The sequence below is a fragment of the Anser cygnoides genome, chromosome 6 (genome assembly GCF_040182565.1).
Source record: "Anser cygnoides isolate HZ-2024a breed goose chromosome 6, Taihu_goose_T2T_genome, whole genome shotgun sequence".
NCBI lineage: Eukaryota > Metazoa > Chordata > Aves > Anseriformes > Anatidae > Anser > Anser cygnoides.
Window position 1 is genome coordinate 28030924 of NC_089878.1, and position 27291 is coordinate 28058214.

Here is a 27291-nt window from a genome sequence, read left to right on the forward strand (position 1 = left end):
GTGAGGCCGCAGGACCAGGCAGAGCAGGACAATCCCTTCCCTCGACCTGCTAGCTGTGCTGTGCCTGAGGCACCCCAGGGTACGGCTGACCCTTTTGGCTGCCAGGGCACGCTGATGACTTGTGTTCAACTTTCTGTCAACCAGAACCCCCCAGATCCCTTTCTGTGGGGTTGCTCTCAAACCTCTCCTCCCCCAGCCTATGCGTTTCCATGATGGCTCTGTTCCAGGTGCAGAATCTGCTCTCGTTAAATTTCATGTGGTTGGTGATTGCCCAGCCCTTTAATTTGTCCAGATCTCTCTGCAAGGCCTCTCCACCCTTGAGTGAGTCAACAGGTCCTCCCAATTTAGTGTCATCTGCAAGCTTACTTAGTATGCATTTGAGTCCTGTATCCAGCTAGTTTATAAAAACATTGAAGCTGAATCTCAGTTGCTTTCAGACCACACCCTGCCTGAACTCAGTCCATACATTTACAGAATTATGGTGGTTTGAACCCGAAGGCTGAAGGAGGCTCATTTGACTGCTTCCTGAGACATCTTTGTTGTCCCAAGCAAATTTGTTGTCTGTGAAAGCTGGCAGATGGGCAGTGGGAGGTGTGGCAGGCTTGTTGCTCAGTTTGGTTTTTGTGGCATGATTGACTTTATGCTTCCAGTGGAAATCCAAACTGAGTTTGCTGCAGGTGAGGAATTTGTGCAGGAATCCCAGATGTGGCTAGATCAGAGCCACTGCCTGAATTTCTTTCTATGCCCCATTGAAACTAAATAGCTCCACCACAACTGAGAGAGAAGCCATCTGAATGCAGGCTGAAAGGGATATTTAATTCCATGTTTGGCTCAACAGGTCTGAAAATAAATAATTTGAAATAAACTTCACAATGCTATTTAGGGTCCTAATAGAAATCTGTGTGCCCTGATAAAATTAGGAGCTTGAACAGTTTTTAGATCAAATTGTGAATCTGAGATGCAACTGTCCAACACTTCTTCACTAGAACTAGCAATTTGATAGCACTAGCTATGTTAAGGTTTTAAATCTGGGGAAGGAGATAAGAGTGGAAGATTTCTCATGGCTCAAGCAAAAGCAGCTAAGCAGTCTCTCCCCTCCCTCCCTCTCCTTTCATGAAGTACCCAGATGGCCACGTATTAAGTGCGCTGTAAGAGACAGAGCTGCAGCCTCACTTTGCTGATCTCAGCAAGGTCTGGCCTGCTTGCTCTGTTTGCTCTGGATTTCCTCAGGCACAGCCAGAGTGCATGGCTCTGCTTCTGACCACTGCTGTGATCTGAAGTCATGTGGTATGTTTCACTTGCTGAGCCACCTCCAAATCCCAACCTTCAGACAATGATCTGGCTGGAAATCTCATCCTTTGAATGCGGGTTGTGCTAGCTGAGAGCACATATAGAATAGGAGGCTATTGCCAAGCACGATGCAGTCTCAGGGAATATACTGAATATGGTTAGATATATGGGTGATGTAACTGGACCTCACTGGTTTATACCAGTTGAGGATTTGGGTCTCTGGGTTTCAAGCAGAATGCAGTCAGCTTAGGATGCAGTGCTTTCTCTTGGCCATTTAGTGTTTTCCCGGCTTCTTACCGGTTCCCCTCCAACAGCAGATACTTTCTGTAATACCTTATGGAGTAAACATCTCCACACTGCGATGTGACTCTTCTGCCCTGTTTTTAACTGGTGGGACCGATTCTCCTCAGTCCTTCCAGTATAGCAAAACATTATGGATCATTCACAGGTGTACAAAGCCAGGAGGGACGGTGGAGTTGGGGGAATCCCAGCACCCTGCCTTGACCCTGGAAGCGGCGGTGTTGTCTCATCATCAGCACCACACCAGTAACTGCATCCCCATTCTCAGCAGGAGCCCCACTCTGCTGCTGTAGGGGTGCTGAAAGATGCAGGAAAGCAGAAGGGTTGTACTAGAAGCAGTATTTCAGGGGAAGAAGGAATGTCGAACACTATCCCTCTGTCCCTTTTTTGGGTTTGTTCTGGATGTGGTTGGCTGAGTTGCCTTTCCTCTGAATGTGTGTGGGAATTGAGGTCAGGCTGTGCTGGGCTGGGGTTTCTGGAGCAGGCTGGTGCATCCATGCCTCTTAGTGTGGCACCTTGTGGAGACGCTGGCTCAGGTGCCAGGAGTGGCATGAGAAGGCCATTTAATTATAAGGGGATTAATTAAGGATGTGTGACATGTCAGTTAGGATGTGGTGTTCCCAGACTGGGAAAGGATTATTGCTCTAACAATGGATCCTACATAAATTTTGTTTTGGCATATACTGAGAGCTATACATATCTGTGGCTGCTGAGAGACATCTCTTGTGTGTTTCAGCTGTAGAGCTGCAATTTGCTAAGGCCTGGAGTTGTGTAGCTGAAATGAAGGGGAAGAGAGGAAACTCACCTTTTAGCCCCAATTATTCTAATATTCCCTGCAAACTTCATAACCAAATTCAGCAAAAAATCCTCGTGCTCAGAACGAGCAAACCATCCATAGTCAGATAACCTGCTGGTTCAGTGGGCTTTGGATCAGGCATTTGAGACAAGGAAGGTTCCTGCTGTCTTTACAGGCTTCTTTTAAACCTCAGACCTTCTGAAAGCAGCAAGCTTATGCCGGACCTTTGACTGCTGAACATGGTATTTACATCTGCTAACATCCACAGAAAGCTGCACATGCCTGCACTTACTCAGCCAGAGAAAGACCTGAAAATCCCCATTCCATTCAAAGGACAGAGTGAGATTTGCTTTCCATTCCTCTGCCAGGAATTCTTAGTCAAATCCCATGGAAAATAGTCATATCTGAGTAGTAAATCTCAGATGCTTCTGCATGTTTATTCTTTATTTCCATCTCATTGGCCAGAGTTCATTTTTAACCTTCGATTATGGCAGCTATATAGTGGAGGGAGGCTGGGTGGGGTATGTATTTCTGTTCTTCCTAGCTATGCAGTTTTTTAACCCATCTAGCAACAGAGCAGGGCAGATGGTGATAGAAAGATTGGCTTTGCTTAGCAGTGCAAATAAGTGGTCCCTCCTCCTTCCCCTCCCCAGAGGTTTGACTGGAACCAACTGACCTGGTTCTGCCTGAGCCAGCTCTGGGGAGATGATAACAGCCAAGGGTAAAAACAAATGAAATACCTGTGTGGTTGTAGTTTGCAACAAAGCTCTACAACTGTTTGTATCGAACCAAGACCAGCCTGTCCCTCATCTGACTGAAGGAATTTGAGTTTTATGCAGCGGTTGCTCTTTGATCTCTGATCTTTAAGGTATAGGTTGAAGTTCTGGCACTCATTCCTTTTAGGTGGGCGCCTGAGCTGAATCCCATGCACTAACTAGATGTGGGTAGCTGCCATTGAGTGATGCCTTTAAAATTCCTCCACTTTGCATTTTTGGATCATGATTGGGGGGCTGTATCTGTGTTTGAAGTAACTCCTTGATTCCTTCAGATAGGAAGAATTTAAATTATTCTCTACTAGATTATAGTGGTCTTGGACAAATGTGGGATGACCCATCCTACCGAGGGGCAGAACCATTTGTCCACACCACGGCCAGGCTGCCCAGCCTGCCACTTGCCTTAGAAGTCAATGTGCAAGGGCTCTCCACAAACAGCAATCAGCTCGCTGTGAGACCTACGGGAATGAGGGCAGTGGCAAATGGCACATTTAGTGGAGAGCTGCAAAACTACAGTAGCAGACCCATCTTGCATTTCAGTGGTTGTTGTGTGGAGTATGAGAACAATGTGGCATTCAACTTCACACCAGTTAAAGGTCAGCGAAGCAATAGCATATTCCAGTTTGTTGGATGGCTCTGAGGCGTGGACTTTCTATTGACAAATATTTGGTGCATTCGAGAGATATTTCTTCAGTGCCATCTGTTCATCAAACTGCACATCAGATGGTGGGCTAGAATTTATAGGATGTTTCTGAGCATGTCAGAGTCCCAGGCCTGGCAGCTGTGATCAGTGCTGCTCTGGTGGTCTGCAAATGCAGGCAGTAGGACAAGGCTGGCAACACTTCTTTGGTGACCTAAAAGATGAAATATTAACAACAAGTGAGCACTGCTGATAAGCGGTTCATACTGGAGTGTCTGTTTGCAACGTGGTGAAAATAGGCAGTATGGAAAACATGGAAATTTTGCCAGTCAGTAACCACTAAGGCAGAAATACTGTGCCCAGACTGGGCTCTATTTGCAAGGCACGATGCTGCTACCAGCAACTTCAGTGCAGCTACAGTTATCAGGGTAGTGAACTCTTTCTGTAGAATAGACCACTCTTTATCTCAGCTGCTGAGCTAAAAATGAAGATTGGGAGTTATTGCCCTACCAGTCGTTTATAATTGAATTTCCCTATATCTCCCTTGGCCTGCTGCAGGGGAACGTACACATTTGAGTAGTATGAAATTTCAGTTGTCCTTCTGAACACAAATTAAAGGCAGGGTCTTTGATGTGACGAAGGTGATGTAGAGATGTGTACAAATGCCATCCTTTTCTCGCACCTGCATTCCCCCATTGGGCTCCATTTATTTCCCCTCACGATAATGTGGTGTCTGGGAAGAGGGTTGGGCAGACACGTTCATTCTTTACATAACTCGCTGGTCTCCGGCTCTCATCTGCTTGGATGTGTTAATATGACTTCCAGATGTTGTGACAGACCAAGAAAGCCATGCTTCTTAGCCAGCTCATTCTGTAGGCAGACAAGACAAGATGGAGAGGGGTTTTGCAATAGGATTCTTTCTAGTGCTGACAGAGGAATCCTGTGGGCTTTAAAGATGTGCAGAAATCTCATTCCTAGTCATTTGTCTGAAGCAGCTGGGGGTTGGTTGGTAAAGGAAATATGCACAGGTTCTTCTTTGAGTTCACTTACTTCTGCTGCTCTGAGTTTAGGTATAGTTTCCTTGGCAGATGATATAAGCTTTGCATATGGCAGTTTTGAAAAGGAGTCTTTTGCTAGCCAGGCATGTACAGGAAATACATAACTTTCTGGGGTTTATTAAAAACCCTGTTTTTAATAACTTTTCTAGTGTGACTGATGAGAAGAAAAAACTCTATAGTCACACAGCAGAGGATTCCAAACTGTCTGCATTCGGGGGAAATGGGAGATTTATGTAGTAGTTAACATGGAGCTGTTTCAGCAACCATTGTGAAAAACAGTGATGAACTGCAGTCAAGATTCAGAAGCCATCACGCAAGTCTGCCCTAGTACTCAAAGGATGGTCATCAAATAATGTAGAAAGCAGTGAAAGTCAGGAGAAAAATCTTCTGATACAGAAGTTCACAGCCGGGGAAAAAAGCTTCCCCAGATTACCTGCATGGCTATGGGGACAGGGCTGCTGCAGGAGACCATCAGAGCTTGTATCTTCTCCTCAGAGGTGCTGAGATATTCTTGTGAAACAGAGCTTTTAAATTGAATTTTGTGTGGCCTAAGACTGAAGATCAATTTTGTGACTAATCCTGTTAATACACTTCCATAGGTGGCCAGCTCATCCTCTGATGTAAGGGAACATAGATCCATTACTGATGGTAATGGAGGTATTCTGATACAATGATCTGGCACACAGTTTAGAAATGTACAGATTCTTCTCTTAAACTCTAGAATGGCACCTGTGTAACTCAAATGACATTATTTTAGTTAACTGGGCATTAAACTCATATTTTGAATTTTATCTGTAAGCAGCTTCTGGTCCCCTGTCAGTTCTTTCTGATATGTGGATTTTTTTCATGTGCATGTCACATCATAAAAACAGTGATGCAAACTACATTCAGAAGGGACACAGAAAGCAAGAGGTGAGTAAATGCTAAAGGCTGCAGCCATTTTACTTACACCATCTCTGTGTGGGAGACTGATCTCCACCAAAAAGTAAAATTGTCCAAAGAATATTATATAAATATTTGAGCTCACGTAAAAAGCGAATGTGTTTTTAATATTGGAAGAGCTATAAGACATATGTGCCAGACACTCAGCTGGAGTAACAGCACAGCTACACTGATTTACACCAGCTGAAGATCTGCCCAGATGTTCAGAGAAGGGTGGATGGAGAAATCTTCCAGTTACACGTAATTTACATTGACAATTGCTTCCCGAGCTCAATAGCTCTTCAGAGATGCAGAAGTATCTTGTAAGCCATCCAGATATAAATGTCAAATCCCCATCATTTTTCATGGATCCTAGGAAGTGGGAAGGATTGTAGACTAATTCTGCAGTGACATAGGTGAAGGCCACGTGAAAGCTGTAAGCTTTCTGAAATACCTATGTTTACAGAAAATCAATTCTGAGAACAGGATCTGAGAAGGATCTGTGGGCAGGTGTGGGTCAGGCACAGACTTCTGACTGGAGCCATGCATTTTTCTCATGCCATGGCGAATGTCAGCAGGAAATATGCAGGGGTGAGGGAGGCAGAGGAAGGTCAGACTAGAGCCTGACTTGTCTAACTGGGCTGTGGGAAGGGAAGGGCAGAACCATCACTGCAGGGAAAAGGAGATGGAAAACATACTATGCTTGGTCATATCCTCTGAGGAGCTTCCCCTTGCCTCTTCACTGAAGTCTCCTCAGCCTTGCTGAATGGGAAATTGCATGCAACCCTGGGAAATACAAAGGGCAAATGGAAAGAGCTAACACATACCATAGCTGCTCTGTGGAAATGTTTACCTAGAAAAACTTGAGATTGGACTAAGGTACCAAGGTGACAGGAGTGTGAGATCAGATTAAAAAAAAAAAAATAAATGAAGCCTTGAACCTCACAACTTCAGAAATTTTGATGTCCCATCCTTAGCCATAGCTGAGGGAGAGCAGCACACGTCCCTTGCAGGAAAGTGTCCTTCAGAAGTACCACCAAATCTGCTTGCCCTGCTTTTCCTCTTGCCACGTAGTAGGTACTGTGTTTATTTATTTTCTCTTGCTTTAGAAAACGTGGCTTGTAGTTTCTTTCCCCCTTTGTCAGACAAGGACTGCATGAGCAGGAGGCTCACTGGTTAAGCCCCTGCTTTTCCAATGCCTTCTGCGCGTTTCAGGGTGAGTAACGCATTCTGGCACCTACATGAAGCAACAGGGATTTCCCTGCATGAAGAGAACAGGGAGGGATGTCGCAGTCTGTTAAAATTTATCTCAGATACCTGGAAAAGTGTTTAGAGTTGTAGAAGCCCTGGCAGAGTGAAAACGTGCAATGTTTTGGAACTGAGGGGATACAAATTCTTGCAACCTTCAAGTTGCCAGTTCAGCCTCTTTTGGGGCAAAACGGGCTGCCTGGTGCCACATCTGGTGGGGGAAGGCACCTAACAGCACAGCAGAAGTCTTGGCATTCTTACCCAAGTTAGCCAGTACTTCTAGGGACAACAGTTGTCCTCACCAGTTTCCAAAGGCTTCCGTGCGTGGTGAATCATAAGATTATTCGTAGAGATGGCGTAGCTGATTTTATGCAGTGTACCCAATAACCACATGCCTGCTGGAGGACTTCTCCTTAGCTTGTTCGCTTCACCTCTTGACCTCGTTTTCAAGCAGGAGTTAAACTATAACTAAATCACTTTGCGGGTTGGTACAAATGGAGCCCGAGGCACTCTCTGCATTTTCCTCAATCAAAACAGAGAGTAGAAGCACTTTGGACAGTGGGCCAAATCTCAGAGAGATGTGGCATGGCCAGAGAAGCAGTGCTGCTGGGTGGATCCTCATGCTCTGGCTATGCGTGACCACGTTATGGATTAGTGATGAGGAATGCAGGTTACTTAGGACTATGCTCCATAGGAGTTGGGGTGGCCCTCCAGAACTTTTGTTGTGAGATAGCTTTTACCTCAGAATTGGTCAGGAATTAGTCTTTGTTTCCATATTTCCACAGTGCTGATCCCAGTGAGGACACTGCCTGTGGTGGTGGAAAAAAGTTGGTAGCATTTATGGTAATGCAACAATATAAGTTTGCACTGCTCAAAGTATGTTTCTTCCTCTTGTAATGTTTTTCCCGGGGTACACCTGCAGAGCTTTAGCAAATCTGTTAATACATGGCGCTGTAAGATACGCTTTAGCCTCTTTAATTACATCTTTTTAATTACTCTTTAATTACATCTCTTCATGGAGTGAGTTAAGTCCATTAATAACTGTCCCACTCTCCTCTGTACATCTTCTGAAACAAGCTTCTTCAAATGATGTGGCAAGGTGTTGCACATTCCCCTGAATATTGAAGACCCAATCAAGAGGGGTCACTTTGATTCTGCTAATATTGTGTGGCTGGAAGGAAGTTCTTTCAGATCTTGGTTCGTTTCAGCAATTATGTTGATCTTGGCAAGCATTTAACTTTGTGATGAAGGGAGGCAGAGTGTTTGTGAAAGCAACATTAGCACCTGCAGAAGAGTTTTGCTGCTTGTGAGAGCCTGTAGTTTTAACACACATACAATGGGTTCCACTTCCTGGGCATCCTGGTTGGATCCTGACTCCAACAGCTCCACCGCTCTGGATGGTGGAGGGCACACCATGGGCTAGGGACGTCCTGACACCAAGTGACTGCAGTGGGCATTGGTGGGACGGGATTCTGCTCTGCTCAGAAACAGCATCTGCATTTGTGCCCCTTACTGAAATAACCTTTCATGCTGGAATGCTGGCAGCTCAGCTCAGGCCCCAGCTCTTCCTTTTCTTCTGCATTACAGACGGCTGTGATGTTACCATGCAAAAGCCTGTCCAGCTGTTGGTAACAGTGAATACATCCTGCAGGATTTTGGAAAGCATATGTGCTTTTTTTTTTGCTCCAGCTTCTAAAATGGTTGTGCAGCACTGATACTGAGTGTTGTACAGATGCTGTCATGCAGCCAGCCTGGACCAGTGGTTAATGTATAGACAGAGACTAGCCTGGGGGATGTATGTGTTTAATGTGCTATATGCACACGTTTACCTGCTGGTGTGCGGTCACCTCTAGGGATCTGGGAATGTAGTTGTTATCTACTGTTGCTGTGCAGTATTTAACACGTAGGAGGAAGAGAAGAAAGCAGAGTCCTGCTGAAGTCTGTACGGGCACACAGTAAATATCTGCTGTCACCTAGACCTGTCTCCACAGTTCTTGCTGAATCTCACTTTGAATTTATTGGTGGGTTCTCCCCTTGGAAGCAGTCCCTAATCCCTCTTTCTGTTGGAGCAGGGTTATTTTTCTCTTACTGAGTGTTTGATCTCCTTTAGACTCATAGCAGGAAAGACACCTTATTTCTCAGTGCCTCAGGACACCCCTTTATTCTTCTTTCAGGGCTTGGATTGTTGGGTATTTGCAGGTCCTTCCCACTGCGCCACATTCCCAATAAATCAGTATGGGGCTGTGTGCTCCCTCTCTTCCTGAAGTTTGCATCTGGGCCAAGGACCAATTTGGTCTGATGTGCCAGAGGCAGAGCAGGATCCTTAGTGGTGTGCGACAACGCGGGAGAGGGGGCAGGCACAGAGTCTTGCTGGCATATGGCTACCTGTGCCCTTCCGCAGTCACTGCAGGCTACAGGCTGCACTAGGGAGCAGAGACAGATCAGGGCCAAACTTCCCCTCCAGCCTAAAATACCCTGTCTATTTTGGGCAGGTAAAAGAAGAGCACTGTCTGAAGCTTGGTCTTAGGCAGGAAGCATGTCTTAGGCAGCATGTTTTATTGCACTTGTTTGGAAGTGGGAATAATGTCCAATTTGGGGAGTGCTCAGAAAACTTTGCAAAAGTTGATGTGATTTTTAATGAACTGAAAACCTGCAGATTATCCTGATTAATTAGGGATGAAGGAGTTGATTCAGGAATTAGAGGCATGGACTGAAGTGGTTTCCTTCTGTCACTTGATACAGGTTATATACATCTGTACAACAGTTTTTCCATGACATTTTTATTCTTATTTTACCTGGCTGAATGTGTACCTGAATGCCTTTTCACCTGAAGCTGTTGTGAGTCTCAAGGTGTGAGATTACAGGCATTGCCTTCTGTCTGACAGCATCATGTCTGAGTGGACATAGGTGGCTATGGCAGAGTGTCGTTCTCACACTTGCAGTGCTGTAGTAGCCTTGGCTTATTGCTGGGCTCTCTCTGTCTTATTTGAATGTTTCTTGAGCTGAATGCTTCATACCCAGACAGTATTCATTGCAGATTCATTGCAGCCTTGACCACTTCCCACAGGTGGGGGTCAGGATGCGTTTTATGGGCTTGGCCTGCAGTCACCTCCTGGGAAGTGACAAAGGGAATATTTTGCTTTTTCTTATAAAAAGCTTTCTTACATTTATATTTCCTGTCTTGTATTTATATTCCCCTATACTGGGCTTGCTTCTCGCCTTGTGTTAGGCTCCCTGTCTCTATATTCTATTATTCAACCATCCCCATCAGGTCCTGCTTTTGCCTAAAGCCTTCCCGGATGTAAACCGACACAACAGCACTAGGCTAGTCATTATTTAAGTTATACATTAATTCAAAGCTATAGTAGGAGTACAGTACTCACCAGTAACAGATTACTTATAAATAGTAAAATATTTATTGGTTTTGGTTTTCTTATTCCAAAAAAGCTCCAATGTCTTAGTCAGAATGTGCTAACAGTTTATGACTGGGAACCAAAAGGTGTTAATAATAAAGAGGAACCAATTTCTCTTTGTCCGTGAGGATTTTGATTCATATTAGAAACTGTTTTTATCTTCAGCGAAGAGTTTAAGTGACTAATATTGCTTTCTTCAGAGCTGTTTGCACTGATTTCAGATCATCTAGCCAAACACCAAATAGGAAACCCTGCTGACTTACCCAGGGGATCAGCCTCTTGGCTTTGTGAACAGAATGAGCCTTTTTACAGTTTTCCACACACAAAAAAAGCCATAACACCACCCTGGGTTGCACCAGGGAGTAGTCCCTGCTCTGGGGACCTAGTGGCAAGGACCTGGCAGGAAGGAGCCACAGGAGGCAGGACAAATGGACAGACAGACAGATGTCCATGCTGCCTCCAGCTCGCTCTCCCAGGAGCGCTTGTCCACTCATGAAATTGCCATTTACCTTAGCAAGGCACGACTCAGGAGCAGTAAAACTGTCACGTTGTTCCTGTTTCCCAGTTCCTTATTTATAATGTAAATAGACATCCTTTTGGGAACCCGACCTTTTTCTGTGTTTGTTTGATTATAATTGAACTATTTGCATAAGAGACCAATTTTCCTTCTCAGCTCTTGTGGTAAGTACACCATGTTTTCTATTAAAGGAGTCAGTTTTCTGATTACTAAGGAAACTAAGAAGGTTTACAGACAATAATGTCATAAAACATGCAAAGTTATTAAATGTACAGCCTATTCTTTTTATTGGCAACCAGGATATTAAAGGACTCTTTCTGCAGTCTCCCAATTCCTGCCTGGTTATTTACCAAAGGGACCAAAGTTCCTAAGCTTAAAGTTCTGGTTTGTCTCTTGGGGCTGCCCTGGGAAGGGTTTTGCTCTCTTTTCCCTGAGGCTCCAGCCCTATGAACTTAACAGGGCTTTAAGAGCTGAGTCCTGGGCTTTCTACATCCACCTCAGACAATGATCTGTACCGGCTGGGTTGACAGAAGGAATAAGCTAGATACTGGGAGAGATCTGGCTGCAGATCTGCTGCATGAGGTCTTGGAGAGCTGGATGATTTGGCTTCTATAGGAGGTGCATAGGAATAAAATGATCTAAGATCTTCAAGATCACCAAGTTCAACCATCAATGTGACCTACCTACCAAGTCCCGTCACTAAGCCATGTCTCTTAGTGCCCTGTTCACACATCTCTTAAATAATTTCAGAGACGGGGACTCCACCACTTCCCTGGGCAGCCCGTTCCAATGCTTGACCAAGGAAGAGGTAGTGGCAGCTTGGGATGACCTCCCATGGCAGACATTATGCACATCGTGGCAGGCTTTAGGCTGGTTAGACTGCAGGAGGTTTCAGATCCAACTCCCTGCTCAAATGAGGGCTCAATTTACCTGAGGTCAGGTTGCTTGGGGGCTTGCAGCTGAGCACAGAGCAGCTGAGTGGGCAGGAGGGTGTGCTGGAGACATTTTGAGGCACAAAACTCCTTCATGCCCCCTGCCTCATAGGGCTGAGTGGTTCCTTGGCCATACGTGCCCTGTTGCCCTGTGCTGGCAGTATGGCTGCTGGGTCCATGCAGCGCGTGTAGGCCGCAGAGGTGGCTGGGCACCGCAGGGTGTCCACTCTACCATCTTGTGTGCTCTGAGGTGGCTCTCCTTCAAGTAAATGTCTTAATGTCTGTTCCTTGGCACATGGGAGCAGAGCTGGGCTGTGAAGGGGCTGACTGTCCCACGCGAGGTGGTACCAGCACGCAGTGGGACAGAGGTCTTGGGGGATGGGACCTCATCCTGCGGCTTGGCCCTGTGGTGGGGCAGTCAGCACCAAGCTACATCTTCCCCTGTAAAAAGCTTGTTTTGCAGGCTATAATGTCACATGCCACCGAGTGATCTGGGGACAGTGTCACCCAGGCCAGATCTCCGAGGATATTGTGCTTAGATCTTTTATTTTCTTTTTCTTTTTTCCCCCCAAATGCAAGAAACCACAAAGACTTCAACTCCCTCAGAAATTGCCGTGAGATGAAAATCCTGCTGAAGAACAATAGCTGCAACATGGTTTGAACATGCCTTTATTTTTGTTCCTACGTGTTTCGTGCAGTGTTAGGCTGTGGTTATGCTTGTGGAGCAAATAGCTCATTCCCTACTGTTACCATGTGGCAGAAGCGCTCCAGAGATGGGAAAGCGAGGAGAAGCTGTTGCAGTTGTATGTTGGCTCCCATGTACCCTAAGCAAAAAACTCCTCCTGTTTTGGCTGCCCTGAGCCCATAAATGAGATGATAATTGGGATAGGCTGGGTCTGGCCTGCAGAATATGGCATTATCCAAACTTCTCAGGGTCTTGCAGAGGTGCTGGGCCTTCAGAGCAGGTCCAGCCCTGTGCTCACCACTGGTGCAGGCTCGCAGGATGGTGTAATAACTCAGCTGGAGCAAGCAATAAGTGAAATCTAACAGCATTAATACAGCTTTTCCTTGAATGTATTACTTTGATAACTCTTCTGAGCATGTCCATGTCAAATGCCAGGGTGTCAGGCAGGCCTGCCCAAAAAGGGAGTTTGCCACCACTGCAAATCCCCAGAGGAGGACACATCCATGATCTGTTGGGGATGGCACATCTGCTCGCTCCCCATGGAAGCTGTTGTGCTGGTTGGTCACCCCCACAGTTAAAAATTAAGCTGAGGAGGACTGTGTTGAGAGCTCGTTATGCTGAAGTTATTGCTTTATTTCTTCTATAAAATCTCTTGCAACTTGAGGCACCAGTGTGCTGAGCATGTGTTGGGGAGCTGGAGGAGCCCCCCCATCTGCCTCTCTCCTCGCTCAGGTCACACAGATCCTTAGATATGGCTCTGTCTTTTGGCTACAAACAGGAGAATATTACCTATCAATGAAAGCTTTTGCACGAGGCTTTAGGACAGAGGGCATTTCAGGGGGCTGCTAGGTAAAGAGGGAGGATGGGGACTGAAAGATGCTCCTGCGTCCATTTGCTTGGCAATCACCTGAATTCCCTGCAAAATGGTGAAACTCCATTTCAGATGTGTCTCCAAGCAATATGGGCAAGGCTGCATGTGAGGCCTGCCGTGGCACCAGGACTGGCAGCTGAAGGCCATTAAACATCCCCCACTCGGAGCATCCCTCTTCTCTGCAGGAAGCAGCAGGCTCTCCCCCTTCTCCGCCTTTCCTCCTGCGCTTGAAACAAACATTTCCTTTCCTTAACTTGTGGCGGTGAGGGGTGCTTCAGAAGGCCACAACGAGCCGAGACTTTGCAGCTCCCCGTCAAAACCAAACGTGCCTTGCCCTCCGAGCTGCACGAGGCACCTCCCGTCCCCACTGCTGATCCCGCAGCTCCACCTGCTGGTGCTGCTCGCACCCCGAAGCGGTTTCTTTGGAACAGGGATCGGGGTCAGGTTTACTTGTTGGCCACAAGGGGCTTACATACTTGTGAATAAATATTCCTATTTTTGTTTTGCACCAAGAAAAAAAATTGTTTGGCTGCTGATCCAGCAAGAAGCAAAAGCCCAAGTCTTGCTCCCACCCAGCTCTGTTCCCTCCAGGTTGATGCTGGCAGCGGTTTGGTGGCTCTGAGGAAGGCTGGGGGTGAGGAGGTCCAGGGTATCTCACAGAGCTCTCGGACAGCTGGACATTGTCCTGGGAACTTGTCCAGGACCCAGGAACTCCTTGTTTTGTCCTAGGTGAAGATGTGGGGAGGGAAGCTCCAACCCCCCCCCCCCCCCCCCCCTTGTCTGTGCCTGGCCTCAAAAGGGGTGCAGCTGCTTGTAGGGACTGCTGAGGAGGCTGGAATCAGAGATGCTTCTTCCCCAAAGTGCAATCTTTATTGTTTTTAATCAAATAGGAAAAAAAAAATACTCAGGTGAGAGGAGAGATAATTTGGGGTTAGTGTGGGATTGTTATTTTCTTCTGAGAAAAGGCCAAAGGCATTCAATCTTGCTGGGTGGCTGAACATAAACCTTATCCTGAATCAGCTGGGAAGTGGAGAATGTTGTGGATTTTATTTTTTATTTTATTTTTTAAAATAATTTAACTTTCTCACAAGCCCTTCTCCCTCCAACATTCCAGATTTGTTTCCCTGCTAGATAATAGGAGACTTTCAATATTCTCTATCTAATTCTCAGTCTGTTATCTGGAAACTTGAAGAGGTAATGAAGAAAGGGTTATAAAATTTAAAACTTATTAAGGTTAACTCTCTCCATGCTCTAAGCTAGGTTATGAAGCTATTTTAACTTAAAAAAAAAAAAAAAAAAAAAAAAAAGAAAAAGGCATATTTTTTTCACTGCTGCTGAGTAAGTTCCTCTGTGCCAATGCTAAAACACCCTTAAGGCTAGCCCTCTCTGCCTCTGTTTCCCATCACTGGAATGGGGCTAATATTCCCTAATCTCAAAAGGGTTTGCTTATGTTAAAAACAACTAAGATGGAGCTAGTCAGGTGCAATGTTCCCTTTGCAAGCAGCAAAAAAAAATCAGTGCATTGCACAGAAACCCTGCAGATGCCTTTGGATGGCTAATGGGAAGCACTACACATTTTGATCAAGACTAACCTGGGCAGAGGACGCAAACACCAGTCTGCAGCCTGCCACTCCTCTAGCTGATGTTTGCTGTTTTTCTTGCCTATCTCCCCAGCTGTATTTTACTTCAGCTGCCCCATTGCTGCTCCAGATGTTCTGGTAACATCTGCGTGCTGCTCCACTCCTCCCTTTGCAGGCTGCCACTAGAGAGCACCACCAGCACCTCTCCTCCTTTGTTCTGGCAGCAGTATAAAGGTCCTGGTCTCTGCTGAGAGGCCAAAGACTAAGAACCCTAAAAAGTCTTTCCAGCTCCTAAAGCATCTGTCGGTTCTGTCAGAGGTTAAACCAAGCCCTAATCCTGCAGGATCTTTGAAGGTTAAAATAAATAAATAAATAAATAAACAAATCAATCTGCTTAGAGACCTGAGGAACGTGGTTGTTGTCTTTTGGCAATCAAGCATTAAGGAGAGACACTGCACAGGAGCCTGGTAAGTGTTTGGGCTTGGTTTTCTCTGCTCAGATGCTGCACAAGTGCCAAAACTGGCCAGAGAGGGAGAAGGAGGAATGGCTCTTACAGCCCGTCCTTGCACAGAGGCTGAAGGACCAAGCTCTCCGCTGCCCTGTCCTCAGGTGCAATGGGGGCAGTTGGTGTGGTTGTGCACAAGGCCATCCCATAGGGCTTGTCTTCTGATTAACTCCAGGCTAAAACCCCCTGCTAAAACCTACAGGGAGCTAGTTGTTTGGGGTGAGCTTAGGTGGATTCAGCCCAGGTGGGAGAGCAGGGGCGCTTGGGGTGGCACGTGCTTGTGTTTCCACAAAGTCCTGCCCCAGACCAACTCATTTTTTGGGTGGGATCCAGGCTCTTCTAGGAGCAGGGAGTAGGACATCTGCCAGGAGATAGTGGGGAAAGCAGGGCTGGGAGGATTTGTTTTTGTTGCTCCAAATGTACCTGCTAATTTTTAAGCTCTGCACACCAAGCTGACAGCTTGGCAGTTTCCTTGAAGCTGTGGAAGTGCCCCTGGAGCTGCTCAGCTCAGCCCCATTCTCCGGCCTTGCACCTCCAGCGAGTCCTCGGTGTTTTGTGTCAAGAAATGATTTGATTAACGAAGCCCAGCCCAGGCACAAATCTGTTCAAAAGCAGCCTTTCCACCAGAAAGTCTCCAAAGGTGGTGGAAAGGAGCTGATGTTAGTGGCCGGGAAAGCAAGAACACATGTCCTGGCATCTGTGGAATGTCCTCATGCTGAGGTGGGTGAGCTGGGCCCGTGCCTAGCAGGAAGGGTCAGCTCGGTCAGCTGCTGGGGGCACAGCCCCCGTGAGGGGACCCCCTGGTTGTGGGGCAGGTGCTGGGGACAGGCACAGGATGGGCAACCTAGGAGGGATGAGGCTGCTGTGCCCGTGGAGCTTTTCAGCTCTGCCTGTCACTGGTGGACAAGAAGCTCAAACACCAGTGGGGAATAATTAAAACTTTTCTAAATGGACTGCTGGTGTGGAGGGAGAAGGCGCAGTCTCCAGTGCTGGAGGCTCATCATGACAGGCCAGACCATGCAGAAGCCCATTTCATCCTACATTAGGGATGGGACATGCTGGGGACCTCCTGAGCTGTGTGGTTGCAGTTCAGTGATGCGTACTTCAAGGACAGAGAATTGGGGGTGCATCTAAGGCAGCACTATTATTTATTTATGAATTAGTTTATGTATTCATCTGTTTATTATTTCACCCAGGCAGTTGGCCTCTCAGATCATCAGCTAAAGGATTTTCTGGGTCACCCCGGGCTCTCTGCGTTCCCCATGCCCTGGGCTGCAGCAGCACAGGTGTGCTGGGCCTGGGGCGGGGGGACGCAGGGTCACATCTCTGGGAGCTGCTCACTGAAACTAGGTCACCTCCTGCTGCAGCAGAAGTGACACCCAGCACAAAGGCAGGCGCTACGTGGGAACAGCCTTGCCCTTCGGTCATGTTCTCCTGCCCAGGTGTAGCCCACGTGCTGCACCAAGGGCAGGTCCTCCAGCTGTGGGGACGTGTGGGGCCACACAGAGGAGAAGGACGTAACAGGGAGGTGTGTGACCCTTACTTGCTCTCCAGGACTTTCGGGATGTGGCCAGGCATTGCCACCTCCATGCAAGCTGCCTGCTTGTGTCACTGTGTCCCCCCCGAGGGCATGGAGGTGTCATGCACAGCATGCTCCAGGAAGAAAGAGGGCAAGCCCTCCTCTGCTCTCCTCTCTCTGCCTGTCAGTACCCACTACTTGGGAGGACAATCCTCGGTAAGGACATGGTCCTCTCCACCTTTCGGTCATCGAATCCACATCAAAAAAATTGAAAGAAGAAAAAAAAAAAACACAAAACATATCAATTTCACAAGGGCTGCTTAAAACTTACCCATTTTACTCATTATGCCTCCTTATCATTATTTCTGGGAAAAGATCAGATAACAAATAATGAAGGAGCATACCTTAAATCCAGCCTTGTGGGGATTTTTAAATACCTTAACCAAGCTTAAAACGTGGTGCTGTTTCTCTCATTTTGAAGTGCACTCGAAAGACATTATAAATGTTTGAGGACTTTGCTGATTGACTACAGGTAAGAAAAAAAAAAAAGGCACAAGCTCCTATTACATTGTTATGCCATATAAGCACCTTGCATAATTACCTTAGCCCCAACATAATTTTAATTATGTTAGAATTAGTGCAAAGAATTTTATCGGAGACTGATGTAAATATTTTTTGCTCTCACTACTTTGATGTGCCTGGAAAGAGATTAAGGTTTGCTTTGATAATTAGTCTGTTGCATGTGGCCAAAAAATTCATTACAAACACAGTTAATTAAGTTGTCAACAAAGCTTTGGTCTCCGGTGGGTGAGAATAACTCAATAATTTTGTTTGGCTTGACAGGGGATTTTCGTTTTATTGCTATCAGCCTCGGCTGTCCTTAGGGGCCCATGTCAGCAAGGCATTTTCCGGGAGGCTGTGCAGTTGTACCCGGTGCACGTGGTGCTGCCCGGGGCAGTTATCACAAGGAAAGGAAATGTCAGATTTATGCCCAGAAGTTCGGTGCTCCCCAGCTCAGGTCCCGTGAGCCCAAGAACCTCCCAGGGCTGCTTGTAGCCACACGAATTTATCAAATGCAGCCAGAAGCCAGCTGAGACGCAGAGCAGGGTGCTGCCTGTCTGGTGGCATCATGGCTGTGTGCCTGTCTCTGTCCTGTCCTGCTCACCAAAGCAGGGCTCCTGTCCTGGGATCGGGGCATCGAGAGATGCTGATGCTCAGCCCTACAGCTATCTTCTCCTCCTGGGGGGTGAGGCAGCCAGGGCTGGTCCTCCTCCTTGGAGCTGGCAAAAATGGTGCAGGGAGCCCACCTCATGCCCAGGGAGATGGTCTGGAGCGCTTCTACTTACACTAAACGTCTACTGATGCTCTGGGAATATGACCCACATCATGGGAAATCAAGATCTTTTCCTTAAATATCCTTCCCCAGTTGCAAGATGCCTGCTGGTGTGTTCCAGGTGGGCACAAGCAATCCATCCTACCTTGGTGCCACCACCACGGTTTGGTGGGAGCACAGCCCTTGCTGGTGACAGGGACTTCTCAGCACCATGACCACACTTCGAGCTGTGCCCCGTACCCAATCCTTTGTGTCTGAGAGCGTGGCCACTGCTTGGCTTGGTCCTGGGTAGGTGCTGGGGAGCTGCAGGGGGAGCATGGATTTAAGGCATCACTCAAGTACCAAACACCGAGCACCTCCAGGTGACTCATTTCCATTTCAAAGAGCCCATTTGTTTTATCTGGCAATTAGCTTGCACCCTCTGTAGAAAATGACTCCACGAAAACAACTGAGCTCCCAGCCAATCTCTCCTTTTAAATATTTTTTAAGTGCATGATTAATACACTTTCCCAGCCCATGTCTGGGACTGCGCGGGGAGGTCAGGGAGCAGGTAAATGAAAGAAAATGGCTTCACTCGGCATTGACTGGGCTATTAATCACTGCCCATTTTCTATAAATCATGGCAGATGGCAGAAACAGGCAGGTACTCGTGGGAAATGACACACTGTGCATGACGGGAATCGTGGATCGCAGCAGACACCAGGAGAGGAAGAGGTCGCTCCCGGCAGGGGACGGCCGCTTGCCCCACACCTGCATTTCCCCTCCGCGTGACAGCTCTGCCCCCTAAAACCGCCTGCAAAAGTTTGCAGGAGCCCTGGAAAATTCCCTGCATGGCAGTGGGGCTGGGTGCACCCGGGTGGGGATGGCCCTGGCTCTCAGCAGAGGCAGCACCGGGGGGGTTTGCAGCGGTGAGCCTCGGCCCTGGGCATTCAGCCACGACGGTGAGGGATGCTTTTCGCAGGAGCAACGCGTTTGCCTGTAGCAGACGATGAAGCCTAACGCCAAATGCTTGTTGTCGCTTTGCGTGAGAGCACGCACAGCCGCAGATGGCAAACGTGCGGGAGGAACTTGCACTGACAGAGCAAGGCGGACAGATAAATCCCAAACTGAGCTTGCAGCAGTGCTCATCCAGGCGCTTTTTGTGCTGTGCTCCTGATGGAGCCCCTGTGCGTGCCCAGGAGATGGAGTTTAGGGTGGTGGAAAGCAACTATTGTTTTTTTTTTTTTTTTTCCTTTGGAGAACTCATAGTGGTGTATATATAAATGAATAAAAATATTTTCTATGGCAGTTGTATGAAAGATCAGGAAAATACGATTTATGGGCTCTCCTCTCCTGTAAGTAGCCAGTGAGTCCCAGTTAGAACTTGGTCTTTCTTCCCCAGGAAGGGGCTTTTTTCACCTTTCGTTTCCACCGGACAAGGCATGGGGTTGTATTTTTCCTTCCCTGAGGTGCAAGAAGAGCTCACGTTGAGTTAATCAGTTCTGTTCCCCCTTCCCCTCCCATTCCCCTGCTGACCCGGCCAGGCCTGCAGCTGGATGCCCTTGGTGCTGCTGAGCAAGGAGAGCGGCACTGCTGCCTGCAGCAATACCAGCGTGGTCACAGCCTCCAGACCCGGCACACAACAGCAACAAATCCCTTCTAAAATCCCTTGCAAAATAGTTGCAAGAGCAAATGGTGCCCACGGCAGGCAGCTCGAAGCGGGGCTCCCAGCTTTGAGGGTTACGCCAGGTGAGGGAAAATGGTCCAGAGGGGGGATAAATGGGGTCCTGCTGCATGTCAGGGTCTGTTCTGCCAGAGAGAGGACGGGCAAAGCTGACCCAGGAAGTGAGATGGGACCTGCACGGGGAGAAACAGCCCCAAAACAGGCCCGAAGGCCCCGCAGCAGGAGGGCTGGTGGCTCCAACGGGAGCTGTGTGTGGATATTTCCAGCGAGGAAAGAGTAGTGAGGGCGTAGTTTGAAAGGAAAAATCGCAGCGGGATCCAAAGGAAAAACACTGCTGGAGGAGCCCCCTCCCATGTGTACAGCAAGCCCCCCCTCGGGCCCCCAAGTGGGGTGAAAGCCCTTCTTTAGGACATCAAGGGCACCTCCTTCCACTCAATGTTATTTAAACAGGATGTTTTTCACCCCAAAGTGATCCTGGGCAGGGTGGCTGTGCAGTGGTGGCTGTCCCAGCGCCCGTGTCCCTGCTGCACTGGAAAATGTGAGCCGAGGCTTTGGGGGGAGGGCTGGGCCCGGGTCACCCACCCCTTCCTGCCCCCCCGGCAGCCTCACGGGGGCCTAATATTTGTGCGTGTGTGTTTTAACGCGGCATATGGTCTTCATTACACGCAGACTTCTCACTTCCATAATTATACCATGATGGGAGTTCCTGTCAAAGCCATAAAGCAAATTCTCTTCCCCCGCCCCGTCCCTCCGCCCCCACCAGCCCTCCCCATAAAACTCGCAGGGGTCCCGGTTTGCGAGGAGAAAGAAAAACCCCGCGCTCACACTCTTAACCCTTTGCGCCCTCCCTTTGGGCAGAGTCGGAGGAAAGTGTGGCTTTCCCCGGCTGCAAGGAGGGGACGGAGGGGGTCATCCACGTTTTGGCCAAGTGAGAAAGAGCGTGGCAAGGTGGCGATGCCCAAGTTGTGCCACGGGGAGAGGAGAGGCAAGCTGCAGCTTGACCCAGCGCCCTCCTTGCCGGCTTTCCGAGGCGTGCGCGTCCCTCTGGGGAGCGCATGGCAGCTGTTTAACAGCGCGCAGCCACGCTGCCCTGCAGTTTAGGGCAGGAAATGAAGGCGGCTGTATCTGCGGGGGGATTCGAGGCAGCAGATGGCAATTACCTGCGCCGGAGTTTGGCCAGAGCCCCGCTCCGCTCCTCCCAGAGCCGCCGCGGGGCCGGAGGCTGACGGCCAGCGTGCAGGTGCTGGGGGCCGTGCCCCAGCTGGGTGGTTGGTGGCAGGAGGAGATGGAGAGTTTGTGCATGGGTGGGAAAGTCAGCTTTTCTTTTAATTTTTTTTTTTTTTTTTTTCATGGTGCCACGTTTGGAGAGATTGAGGTGCTGCCAGTTTAGGCGCCCCCTTGCTTTGTGATGGGTCAGAAAACAGGCTCGGGTTTCCCCTCTGTGCAGTAGAAATTGTGCGTATTGGAGGTGGCAACTACACCCAACAGTGTCTTGGTGCAAGAGACAGGAAGAGACCCATCTCCCGGTGCTGCTCTGCCTTTTGGGGGACACTGGGGATGTCCCCTGGGTGGACTACACGGGATTTGCCCAGGCACCACACAAGCGACCCCGCTCCTCTCGACGCTCGCCATGCTGGGAGAAATCTGGTTTCCCACTAGGTGGTAGAGGAGAGCTTGGCTGAAAACCATCAGCTTCCCACAGCCAAGCACGAAGGGGAGCTCCTGTGAAAGTAAACCTCGGATGTTTTACCCCAAACTCCAGCCGAGCCAAATCCACCCCGGGCGCTGTGCCGCGGGGCATGGGTGCTGGCACTGGGGTCCTGCTCGCCGCCGGCCCCGCTGCAACAGGCACATCGGTTTTGTCACCTGCGGCTGTTTTATGACCCTTTAATGATAGGTCTTTGGAAATATGGCATGGGAGGGTAGAAAGCGTTAAGGCTGATCGTGAGAAGGCTTAGCATCTCCACAGCCCTTCAAGGCGCTGGTGAGGTTCGTCCCACGTCTGTGCTGCCTGCTGATGGCACTTCATCCCCTGTAATGTGTTCCTCTGCTGTTAATGCCTTGTATCTCCCCTCCCGCAGGTCCAGCTCATCTCTATTGGCAGCTCTTCCAATCAGCCCTTTCACCCCAAGGCAGGACTCATACCCAGCGTGAACAGAGAGAGCAGCGGGTTGGCAGCAGGAGCCCTGCCACCCCAAGGAGGTGACTTTTCCCACCGAGACCTCGAGAGCTGCCGGTGACAGCGCAGGGCTGGGGCTTACGGCCGCCCAGGTGAACGCTGTGCCTGGGCTGCACCCCGGGGGAGCAGAGCAGCGGCACAGACCTGAGGAGGTCCCACCTAACGTGGTTCGTATGATCATGGCATCATATCAGTCTATGCTCCCAAACCACCCCTCAGCCCAAGGGCAGGATCAAATCCACCCCTCCCCTGCCTGACACATGTTTATTTGTCTAACCGGTTCTTAAGAGATCTATAATGGGGGGAATTCTGCAGCATCCCCACAATCTGCATTATCCTTATCATTAGACAGATTTTCCTGTTGTCTAACCTGAATCTTTTTTTTCTTTTTTTTTTTTTTTCCAGCACTTGAAGCCTTTGACTGCTTATGCAATTCACCCTGGGCACAGAAAAACATGGCTGTCATTTTCACTGCAGTTTATGGACGGTCTGAAGCCTACTACCTCACCTCCACTCAAAAGTCTGTATTTTCTGATCAGTCCTGTGTTCTGACCCCTCAGACTCATCCTTCATGTGCCCTGCGCCATCATCCCTGAAGTGCAGGCTTGGCAGGGATGGGCAAAGCAGGAGATGCCATCACAGGTCAGTGCTGAGGCCCCTTGACTCCTACCAGACCAAAGAGCTGGAGCTTTCCCCCTCTGCTCACCAGGCTCCTTCGTGGGGTTGCAGAGCCAGCCCCGGGGAGATGCCCAGGCAGGGAACGAGGCTCCCAGCCCGTGCCCTCCCCACCTCTGCTGTATCACATTTCACTGTAGGAATTTTTGGCGCTCTCTGAAATGATGGTTCAAAGGAAGGAGGGTGACAGGTGCTGCGGACTGGGGCTGTGTCAGGAGCCCATCACTCAAATCTCATGCCCGGACTTATTTTTGCTCACCACCAGAATTCAGAGGAGGGTAGAAGCGCTGGCTCTGTTTCTTTGAATTATCTGAAGTTAATTCAAAGCCCGAATGGACGGGCGGCACATGATGGCACAAAGCCTGGGACTCTCTGAAGTTTCCCTGGGCAAACTGGGTGAGCAGGAGCTGTGCAGCTGAGCAGTCGGGGCTGGCCTTGTCCTGGAGACTGCGTGATCCCAGCTCCGTGCTGGGATCCCCGTGTTTCCTATGCAGTGAATTTCATATGCATGATATCTGGGTTGGGATGGGGTGTGATGTCTAACCCAGCTGCGAGGATATTCCAGTGATATATTCGAAAATGAAGGTACCTGCAGTTACTTGGGTGGTTTCTAAGACATGGAGACGCAGAGGCAATGTGTCCTGCTCTTAGGTGTGCAGGATGGGTGCTTGAGTACAAACAGCTTCATTTTCTTCTGAGAGGCTCGTGGTAACAGTAGACATTTCATAATAGTGTGCAGGAGGTAGTGGATCTGAGATGTACGTTTATTTATTTATTTATTTTATTTCTTCAGTTCAAGGAGGCCTGAATATATGGTATTAACCTCCCCAGAGAGAAAGGTCCCCCCTCAGGAGTAGGAAACTCATATGTCCAGAGGGAAAATAGGCACTGTGGTGTGTGACTGACTGCAGGCCGAGCTGGAGGTTTGTTCAGCTCCCAGCTGGCCCCACACTTCTACGCAGCGGCTGTCTCGTGTGAAAAGGGAAGGCCCTGGGAGTCCCACTGCCTTGTGCTAAAATACGATCCCACAGCCCCCATGCGGCGTGACTCCGGCCAGCGCACGCTGTGCCAAAACACACTGTTAGAGCGAGAGTTCCTCCAGGAGAGGCAGAGCCACAAGCCTTCGGGTTTGAAGGATGATGAAGTGGAAGGCAGGAGGTCTGTGGAGCAGGGTTATATTGAAGGGAGGTCTCTAACCCTGCAGGAGCTTTGGGCCAAGAGGTGCCTGGGAGTCCCACAGGAGTAGCCTTGATGCTGTGGCACAGCCCAGCGAGGGTAGTGCAGGCAGCGGGGGGATGGCTTTGGCACCTGGTGGTCAAACCCCGTCAGGCTGCACGGCTCCAGGCTTTGTGTTTGTGCCAAGGAGCTGGGGAGCATCCATCCTGTGGCCTCTGCCCACGAGGAGATAGATCATGGCTTATTTGGCAGTAAAGGCGCTCGGGGGGATTCGGGAGGTTTCACTCCTTCGTGACCTCTGTTTTCACAACAGTTTCTAAACCTCTTACTCCCGAGAGCTTTCTTGTGTGCCCACACACTGCACGCCCCTCGGCAGAGCGAGGGATGCTTTTACTCTGCTCTGGTTTTAGCCTCCAAATCTCTCTCGGACAGAAGCAATATGGAATGAACAAAACTTGTGCTTTTCTCAGTGGCTTTTTCTTTTTTTCCCAGCTTCTTCTCAGTGCTGTGTTGACCTTTTAACTTGCTTTTCTTCTGCACCATCTCAAGGCACTTTGTTCTTTAACATATTAATCGTCACTACAGCCCGGCAATGCCAGGAAATGCTGGTACTTCTCCCCCCCCCCCGCTTTTGTGGGTAGGGAGCTGAGGCACAGATCAATTAAGTAAATTACCCATGGGCAACAGCAAACCCATGGCAAAGCAGGACAGAGCTCCTAGGTGTCCCACGGCTTCCAAAGTGCTTTTTTGGGTACCTCTTTAGAAGACCCAGAGGCTGACCATGGATGGGTGTGAGCTCTGAAGGAGGGTGACGATGTGTTGGGTTTCTCAGCTGGTTTCTTTGTGTGTGTTACAGAGATGCATTAGACACAGAGTCAACGAGGGTGAGTGGTTTGTGTAGGCCTGAGGGTTTCTGGGGAGATTGCTGCTTTATGACCTTGAAGGAGTGCCCCAAACCCTGCCACTTCGCTCTGACACAGTGGAGCTTTTCTTTTCCATTTGTTTCTTTTTAAAAAGTAAGGAGTTTTCCAGACAGTTGTGACATCAAGTGTCCACGTTGGAGGGAAGGGAGCGAGATGGGACTTTACATCATCGTGAGTGCTACCGGACCCCCCAAAAGGCTGAGAGCTTGGAAAGCATCCGCACGGTCGGTCACTTTCCTGAACTATCTGTGCTTCATGAGCCTCCAGCTCATGAATCTTGGAAGGAAAGACCTTCTCATGAGATTTGTGGTGTGTCCAGTCCCAGCCAGAAATACCACAAGAAAAGCCTCTCTTGGGGAGATCCCAGCTCTAACCAGGAAATGCAGAGTGATGTGAGAGCAAGAAAAATCCAGATGTGGCCACTATCTGCTTCGTTTCTCTCTGGGAAACCAAGTTCTCCTTTGTGAAGTGTAATTTTGTCAAGCATCATTCTCAAGCATATCTAACCTTCGTGTTTGCCAGCTATAATTAAGTCAGCCCCACATATCAAAGCCATGCGTGTGTGTCTGTGTGCCTGCATGTCTGTGCATACGGAGAAAGTTGCCAGCAGATCACTTTCGGTTATTTTTCTGCTAACAGATGAGGAACTGGACGGAGCTGCTCACTCCCACATTCAGAGAGAGCGCTGGCCCAGACAGCTGCCTTGGGAGAGCCATTGGCTTTTCTCCTGGTGGGCAAGCGTTGCATTTCTGAATTACTTTAGCAAGCAGAAGTGCTTAAATATTTGAGTTTTGCAAATTGAAGCAACATCCCCACAACCAAGCCATGTGGTGCCTTTGCTCTCTGTCACAGTTCAGGAGTTTTCTTTCCAGTGTGATCTTGCTCACTGTGCCAGGTCAGCCTGGGAAACACCCAGCTCGCCTTAGTGCTGAGGAAAAAATCTCTCTGTCCTTTACAAGGGGCGAGTTGGTGCGAGCAACGGCTGCACAGAGGGCAGGAGATGTCTGCTAGATTTTGGAGGGGCTGGTGGTGGACTCAGGCCCTCAAGGGGTATTTGCAGGGATGGAAGACTGAGTTTTCCAGGTAGGTGGAAGGCAGAGGATGGGGTTGGGCGGTCTCTTGTGATCTTGAGTGATGGTGCTCTTGCTCCAGCTCTGCTCTTGTCTCCTGGGCTATGAGATGGCTGTGACATTCAGGCTCTCATGCCACCAGGGAGGAGGAGGAGGACATCACATGGCTGCCCACAAGCAGCCAGGTGCCTGAGTTGCTGTGCATGGTGTGCACAAGATTTGCAAGGATTTTGATGTAGAGACCCCCCCCCCCGGCAAAGTTCTGACCTGCAGCCTCTTGGCAGGTTTCCCAGTGAGCACAGGAGATACTGGGCTAGGCCCTGCAAAAGCAAACGGGACCGTGTGATGATGTCAACAGCCTTGGTTATCAGGCGTTACTTGGATTTGTAGGAGCTCCAGGGGAAGATAAACCTCTGGCAGGTTCGTGGGCTGAGGGTCAGGGATGCTTGGAGCACTGAGGGATGGAGGTGCACGCTTGTGTATGTACGGGTGCTGCACGAAAGGGGGCAGCTGTAGGACACCATCTACCATTTTCCATTGTCAAATCTAAATTAAACCTCCAAAAATCATTAATCTCACCCCCAAATTTGCTATTTGTTACGCTTTGGTAGGGGTAGGTACCCTCCGTTTTTTGGCAGCTCACACTTCCAGTTAAATTAATAATAAAAGGAACAAGCGAGCCAAACTGCTGGCTGCAACTCCCCCTGCCCCTCACACACCTTTTAGACTGCGTCCCCTTGGCCCCAGACCAAAAGTGCTGTTCCCCAGCAGAAACTCTCCAACATTTATTCATCACATACGGAGCCGACAAGTGCCTCCAATTCTCTAGTTACCGATGCACTAATGAACATCTGCTAGTGTTTCTTGCAAGTTCAAGGACTTGGGCAGGCAGTAGACTGGGGACTGAATTTCTCTGTGTGCCTGAATAAGGTAAAAATGGATTTTACATGATGGCAGAGTCTCAGTCAAGGGTTCCTAACGCTTCTCAGATAATGATTTCCAAAGCCCAAACCCTTTGGTTTACAGCTCCTTCCAGCAAACGGGGCTCTGAGTGAAGAAGTGATGTATCTTGGACTGTCTCAAGAGCAAGAGATGGGAATCATTTTTCACTTGTAAGTTAACCTGTTCCAGGTAGGCAGCCTTTGCTGTTGCTGGTGCTGGTCCTGGAGAGCTTGAAAGTTTCTGGCTGCTGTGCAAGATCTTCTTCTTGCTTCTCTGCCTCTT

General features: G+C 48.8%; 1 long non-coding RNA gene across 2 annotated transcripts in view; it reads left to right on the forward strand.

Annotated features, from left to right (window-relative positions):
* Positions 1-27291, forward strand: part of LOC125183767 (uncharacterized) — a 71395-nt gene that overhangs the window by 38578 nt on the left and 5526 nt on the right. Inside the window, exons 4-5 of one of the 2 annotated variants that reach the window (XR_010832470.1) lie at positions 22126-22390; positions 22629-22865. This is a non-coding gene — a long non-coding RNA (uncharacterized lncRNA). Of the gene's footprint in view, positions 1-22125; positions 22391-22628; positions 27135-27291 lie in introns of those variants that run through there. The other variant, XR_010832468.1, reaches the window with a different exon arrangement.